Here is an 8459-nt window from a genome sequence, read left to right on the forward strand (position 1 = left end):
CAAATAGCAAAGCGAGGCTTGGTTCTAATGTTAGCAGATCCTGGGTTTTGTGCAACTCATTATGAGACAGTAGTCTAGAAGACCACCATGTTACAGTTCTGTATCAGCTCATCACCATGATCTACAATGTCCGTGAAGCTGGCCCAAAAGTAGCTGGGCCAAAAGTTCTTTTATCTTTTGTCTTTCAGGGACATCATTTAGGATAGTACTTTCTCTAGGAAAGAGACAATAGCAACTATTATGAAGTAAAGGTACAATTGGTTCCTTGAGCCCCCAAAGAGAACCCTGAAGGTTCACCTACTAGTCTATAGGTTTCTTAATGGATTGAATCAATCAGAGGACCCTTCAGGCCACAGTTGTGTCTCAGAAAAATGTCACTGTGTCAAGTCTCATATTCTCATCAACTCAGACTGCATTTCAGAGACATTTGTTGTGACCCAATGTCACACAATGAAAAGAACACCAGTTTGGGAATCATGAAGCTAGACTCTTGTCCTAGCCCTGCCACTCTCCAGTTGTGGTGCCAGAGAAATTAAATAACAGTGGTAAAAACAATAACAGTAGTGACCAATTAATGAGCACAGACTAAGGGTAGATAGGTGCTAAGGGCTTTGCGTGCTGTATCTCATTAAACTTTTACAAAAGAAAAAACTATGAAATAAGTATTATTATCCCATTTTTAAGATGAGATCTGGAGACTTGCGGTGTATTGTGCAAGATCAGCAGCTCTTATTTGACAGAACCAGGATTAAAACCCGTGTCTGCCTGACTCCCAACCCAGTGCTCCTGACTGTTACGTGATGCTTAACATGTTCTTACTATATTTATATTCCATCTCAATACTTTAGGAGTTCTTTCTTTTTTTTAATGCTTATTTATTTTTGAGAGACAGACAGAGTACAAGCAAGGGAGGGGCAGAAAGAAAGAGGGAGACATAGAATCCAAAGCAGGCTCCAGGCTCTGAGCTGTCAGCACAGACCCTGACATGGGGCTCGAACCCACGAACCATGAGATCATGATTTGAGCCAAAGTCAATGCTCAACTGACTGAGCCACCCAGGTGTCCAACAGTTATTTCTAAATGATCTTTAGCTGACAATGCCATCCAATACTGTTTTAAATTTAACTGTGAGATTACTCCTTTAACCCTAAACAGAATTTGCTAAGTAGTTAGTGCTCTATAAATAACAGAAATGTTTAGGTATTTCACATGTTCATTTCCACAAACGTTTGCTGAGTATCTGATCTAAGTGAGGGATTAGATGATAGAAATAAAAAATAGATGAGATGATCCCCACACCTCACGTTGTAGGAGAAACAACCGCAGGAAATTGCATATTGAGTATTAATGGTGTAAGGAGTGCCGTTAAAGAGGCAATGTTTTGTAAAGCATAGAAGCTTTTTTGTAGTGAGTAGAAACATGCTTTAGCCAAGTTCATAAATCCGTGTTTTCCTTTATCAGGTGCGCTAGTCAATAACTCTAACCAGTTTTCTTGAATAAACATAACTCACACAATGATACTTGAACCATGCATTTCATTATGCTCTCCAGTTCCCATTTGACTCACACATTTGGGGATTTGTTTCTTGCAGAAGGGTGTTGGCAGGGCAAGTTCCCCATGTCAGCAGCACTGATGTCAGCCTCTTTGACAGGAGCTGGAGGGAACCCAAATTCCTACCAGTGGACTCACTGCTTTGGGTTACGGCTTTGATAAAATATCAGCATGATATATCAAGTGCCATAAATCAAATAGCCTATCAATACCATTTAAGCACATGCCTAAAGGACCTTTTTATCCAGAGACAGACTTCAGGATCCCTAAAGGAATTAAGCAAAAACAACATAGAGAAGTTTCTGTAAGGTGTGAAATTTTGGGCAAAGTCCAGAACCAGAGGGATGACTAAAGATAGCCAAAACTCATGGTGGTCAAGGAATGCAAACTGCATTTGGTGACACATACTCCTAAAGAGAATATAAAAGGGAACAGGACACCCGAGACACACTTCCTATCTTAGGTTAGGTTATCCCAAAAGCAGAGCCTGAAATAAAGTCTTGGGTACAAGTAGTTTATTTGAATGTGATCCCAGGAGGTGGTAAAGAGATAGTGGGGACAATAAGACAAGGAATGGCAAAAAGCCAGTAGAGGGTGTGCTAATGAACCAGCGACTGCTCAGAGTGACTGGAGCTCAATACTTCCGGGGCCTTGTGAGGAAGTGTGGAGAATGCGCCTCAAGATCATCACACTTAAAGATAGGAAGACTGGAGCACTTACCCACCCACTCCCAGGCCCCCATGATTTGAGAGTTGTATCCAAGGAATTAATTGTGCTTCTAGGTTTCAATGGTGATTAGGCTTTGGAGGAAATTCCAAAGATGCAAAGCAGAGAGACCAAGTGGTTATGTTTGCTATGAGAGCCTGGGCATGAAGCAATCCGTACCTTTGTGCGGGCATGAAGCAATCCATACCCTTGTGCGGAGTGCGGCAGCCCGAAGGGAGGAGGCATGGAGATCCACAGGAACATGCCGGACTGCCCACTGGATAGTTTTGTCAAGGACCCTGTCTGCCTTTTGTCATCTCCAGTTTCATTTCATGCAAATAACAGAAGTATCCTGATTTTAGTAAACCATGAAAATAGATTAATGGCCTTGCTATTCTCTTTCCTATCTATGAAGACTGAATAGAATTCTATTCAAAATAGCCACCTATTAAAAGACAGACAAGATTATTCCAAAGGAAGGCAATTTCCTTTTTAACAGTGTAGATGATAGAAACTGTTACTTTTACAGCAACTCTTCTCTTACCCTGCAAATGTCAATAATTGAAACCATCTTCTTTCTATCCAAAGATACTAAGACTCACTTCACCAAGAGTTTCCATTTGTGAAAAGTATAGATCACATTATGATAGGCCTCCTCTACCCTTAGAGAAAGGTGCATGGTCCTACTTTCTGTTTCTAGCCTTGCTATAGTAATCATGTTAAAGTGATTTGCTTTTGAAAATTCATCTCTGACTTGTAACAGAACATGGTGGTCAGCGCTTGCTGACACATGGGAGGAAAGCCAGTTTTACCACATGAAATATAGCTGCTGTTTTCAGCAGTTCATTTTCATTTTAAATTCCACTGAATTTAAAATATATATATATATAAATGTATACATATTTATGTACACCTTATTTCTGCTTGGTGATGGTTTCAAAGAGCAGGATTGGGATGAGAGGCATTGGGAAAGGATAAAATGTCCTTGCACAAAAAGAGTACAGTTAAAATTGTATCAATATTCCTGTGATAAACTGCTAAACCCTGAGCTCAGTGCGGTCAAGTTGTACATGCCGGAGCTGACATGCCAATCTGCCAGCAGTCATATGGTTCTCATATGGCGACACTCCACAGATGCCAGCAGAATGTGAGAAGTTTCTGGCTCATTTCCTTTGATTTTCTTGAGTGCCATGCTGCCTGTACACATGCACCCTCACATGCGTGTGCACACGCGTGCACGCGCACAGACACACGGACACACAGACACAGGCACACACATATTACAATAGCATTGCTATAATCCACTTAATCCCAATAGAACGATTAAAAGGACCTTATTCCAGCCTCTGTGGAGTCATAGTAATTCATCAATTAACATTTAACATTTGAGGTTTTTATTTTCAAAATTTCAAACTGAATAAGAGTTTTCTTGTGAATCCACAGATTTTTTTGAAAAAAAAATTTTTTGGAATGTTTTAGATTATCACTCATTTTTCACTCTTCTCATTATTTAACAAAATATATGGTGTCCCTGAAATGGGTTTTGCAGCAAAATTTTTATACGGAAAACTAAGATCTTTAAAAATGATTGAAAGCATACAAATGCCAAAAATTAAACAATTTTGTTTTTCCCATTTTGAAACTGATATGTTACTGTGTTTAAAGAATCTATTGCTTTAGCTATTGTGTAATAATTACAAAATTTCACACAATAAAAAATTAATTCTTTAAATGTTTAAAAAATTGATTACATGTGTTTCCTCATTAGATCTATTGAATCATTGAGTTTACACTATGCATATTTCAACAGTGTACTCTTTTAAATCAACATGATTTATACAGTGATTCTTTTTTTATTACTTTGCAAGTGGTACTGAGCAAAGTAAATGGAAAATGAAATCAAAGTGACACATTCAAATAGTTACGACACATGCGTTTGTATACACAAATGAACCACACTTCCAGCCAAACTATCCTCAACTCCCAGCTTTGATCAAGAAAGGCATGTCTGTTTCAACTCTGTATTTCCTTTATTCAAACCTTAATGGCACATAAATATTTGAAATTTAATGCATGCAGTATTTACAAATATAAATACAATATGGTCTACCTTTACCTTCTAGACCCTTATATGAAGTGAGTTCTTTAGGCATACTGTATATAAAATGGATGGCAGATGGCAATTGAATAAAACTAATATACTGTCTGGCTCACAAATGAAGAAAAGTATCTAATGAGTACTATCTTCCAGCCCCTCCCTAAGGATGTTGCCACTACAGAAGATATGATTTCAATAAATATAATGAATTATTTTCATTATAAACATACCATTGCCAATTTTTTTTCACAAAGCAATGTTTACGTAAATATATCCCAAAGCAAAGAGAAATACATTCAAATCTAAATTCAAGTCATTCTGAAGCCTAAATCACAACAATCTTTTAGAAAACTTTCCTTCAATATTCAAATAAATGAGCATGCAAAAATTAGGTCAAAATATATACAATCTTTTGAAAGACAAGAAAAGACTCTACCTCCCCTTTTTTGGTACTGATCATAATTTTGACGAGATCTCAAACGATCTCCAGTTTCTAAGTAACTCATTAAAATGCAACAATAATAAAGCAATAGAGTATTAAATTATTATGAAATGTCTTATATCTTAGAAGAATTTAGATGTGTTTCCATTTCCTAAACAAGAGAGGGATAGATAGCATGGCTTATCCACACTTCACTTCTACCCTCAGTTTTAAGCTTGTCCTCTACCACACAGTCACTTTATAAACATCTTGTGGAGCGTCTGGGTGGCTCAGTCGGGTAAGCGTCCAACTTCAGCTCAGGTCATGATCTTCCTGTCTGGGTTTGGGACCCACTTTGGGCTCTGTGCTGACAGTTCAGAGCCTGGAGCCTGGTACGGATTCTGTGTGTATGTCTCTCTCTCTGCCTCTCTCTCTCTCGCTCTCAAAAATAAATAAACATTAAAAAATTACAAACAACATCTTTTGAGTATTCTCTTTAGCTGTTTAGTAAAGGGTAAGATGGTGATACGGACATTAAAGAAATTGCAATCAGCTGAATTTAATTTAGTGAAGAAATACTGAGTACTAGATGCCAAGCAATTGTTAAATATTGAAATATAAAGATGAATAAGACACAAAGATCTTGTCCTCAAGGAACTCATATGTATCCACTTTTGAAATTTTTTGATAAACAATGCTTGGATAAAGAATAGAGCAAAGAAGGGTACTAAACAAAGGAGAACTCTCTGGTGCATTCATATCAAAACCAGCTCTTAATTGTTTTTAGAGAAGAACTACATGGCCCACAAGGTGTTTGGAACATCCTTTGACTCACACATTCTCATTTGTCAATTATTATATCTCAGGTAGCATTTCATAAAATCATTCTTAAATAATTTAGACTATTTGGAATTTTATATAAAGTCTAGACTGAGATTCAATTTCTTTTAGCCCACACAGGATTATAAATTCTATAAATAAAATTACAATGAGTTTATTTTTTAAGTATATTTATTTATTTTGAGAGAGAGAAACAGAGACAGAGCAGGGGAGAAGCAGAGAGAGGGAGAGACAGAATCCTAAGCAGGCTCTGCCCTGTCAGCGAGGAGCCCAAAACAGGGCTGGAACTCATGAACCAAAGCATGAGATCATGGCATCAGCCAAGATAAAATGTCAGATACTTAACCGACTGAGCCACATAGGTGCCCCGATAATGTGTTTATTAACAAATTCTTAGAGGACAAGCTGATTTCAAGTACATAAGTAACATTTGACTTTCAGGCAATTGATAAATTCACTCCCAAATGTTATTATTCAACAAAACAGATTTTCTTAAGGGTATATATTATATAAGAATTGTTAGTCTGGACCTTAATGAATAATTAAAAGTGCCATTTTCTGAAAAATTCAGTAATTTCTCCCCTTATTTATGGGGATTTGGAGGGGGAGCTTTTGTTTATCTAAATGAATGACGCTTTCTGTAATTGAAGATTAAGACTGTTCTCTAATCTACATTAAATGGTCAATTAAATAAGACTGTCTCAGTATTTCTAAAGGTAAATTCTTTGGGGGAAAGAGCACTTGGTACCAAGTAGGAAGCTAGCCATGGGATTTTGACCCACAATTCCATTACTTGTGATTGGTGTCTTCCGGGCAAGTTACTTAATCTCTCTAATCCTAGACTTTCTTATCTATAAAATAATGCAGTAACAATTCTTATCAAATACATTTGCTTTGAGGATTAAATGAGAATATACATGCAAATTCCTAGAAGTGTGTCTGAAAACTAGTAGTCACATAACACTTGCAATTAAGAGTAGCTTTTATTCTGTTCTAGGTCAGTCGGGTTTTATACTTAACATTTCTTCTGGGAACAAAAATAATGTGTTATTGTAAAAGTCCTGGAAAAGTAAGAAGAGTACAATTAAAAAAACAAACCACACTTTTAAACAAATTTATATATCATTATTTTAAAATACTTTTAAAATATATTGCTCCAATTTTCAACATTATCAATAAAATAATGATTCCTTTGTATGAAATGGAAAATAGCATCCTCTCTAATTCAAACATAATTATATTTAACAATGCTGTCAATCTACTTTTATATTATTTCCTGGGCAAATAGTTTTGTTGTAAAATTATTTATTATATGGTGCTTATTCTTTTTAAACAAATACGTTTCATTAAGAGTTGCTTATATTAATAAATCCTTCAATATGATTTTCAGTGACTATATAGTATTCTATTTTATAAAAATACCAACTGATTTTTCTAAATTGCTATTAAAATAAATTTAAGTTGTTTGCACATTTTCTCCTATAAAAATCACTTACATTTAATCATAGAATTTATACATTTGCATTTTCTTGATTGTTAAAGTCAGTATATTGTACTCCTCACTTGAGTTTTATTTTTCTGTAAATCTTTGTTAATGTTTCCTGTTCATTTTTCTATTGAGACATTCATTTTTGTTATTAACAATTCTTAAAAGTTTTTTATATACTAACCTCTTAATTTTTCCATATACATACTACAAACACTTTCCTCATTTTGGTCTGTTGATTCTTGAACCACATCACACTATTAAAGCAGGTGTATCTTTACAAAACAAGCGTATTTTAAAATTATGGTGCAAAAAAACCCTCCCTCTTTTTCTTTTTCAAAATTTCTCAATTATTCAAAAAATGGTGTTTATAATAATTTTGCACATTTAATAATAGGAAAATGTGTGATGTAATTACATTAAATGTATAAACTATATTGGATAATTAATGTATTTAGAATATTGAATTTTATCAGAATATATTTTTGGGTTTTGGTTATATAAATTTTCTTTCATGTATCTCAATTATTATTTTAAAGTTTCCTTTAGAGAAGATTGGATATTCATTGTTAAATTTTTTGCAGATATTTGTTTTTTAAGTTTATTTGTTTATTTTGAGAGAGAAAGAACATGAGCAGAGGGCAGAGAGAGAGAGAGAGAGAGAATCCTAAGCAGGCTCTGCAGCACAGAGCCTGTCATGGGGCTCAGTCTCACCAACTGTGAGATCCTGACCTGAGCCAAAATCAAGATTCAGATTCTCAACCAACCGAGCCACCCAGGTGCCTCATTTGCTAGATATGTGAATGAGGTTCTTATTTTTCTATACTACTGTCATCGGTATATGTTGAAATGTATGGAATTAGCTGATGTGCATGTATGCATATACATATACATATATTTTTTCTATCCAATCATTATGTTGAATTTATTGAATGAATTGTATTAAAATTCCTTTTAAACACTAATAAGTGTTTTCAATAACTTTTTGACTCTCCAAGTAGTTCAGATGTATTGTCTATAATTAATCACAACATACTTCTTGTTTATTTTATTATCTTTCTGGATTTATCAGGACATCTAGAATAACATTACATGATAGAGGTGATGGTGGGTATTATTGTTTTTACCAGTTTTAATATTTCAAACTGATTATAATTTTGCTATGGAATTAAGATAGATTCTGAAGAAGTTAAATAGTGCCTTTCTATTCCTTCTTCACTGAAGAATATTTAACACAAATATAAAAAGCTTTTATCCAATGAATTTTTGTTACCTATCAAAATGGTGATACATTTTCTCTACCTTTTTCAATCTGACCAGTAAGTCAAATTTTCTCCTTTGACCCATTGATGTTATT

This window comes from Suricata suricatta, chromosome 15, assembly GCF_006229205.1.
Source record: "Suricata suricatta isolate VVHF042 chromosome 15, meerkat_22Aug2017_6uvM2_HiC, whole genome shotgun sequence".
Classification (NCBI taxonomy): Eukaryota; Metazoa; Chordata; class Mammalia; order Carnivora; family Herpestidae; genus Suricata; species Suricata suricatta.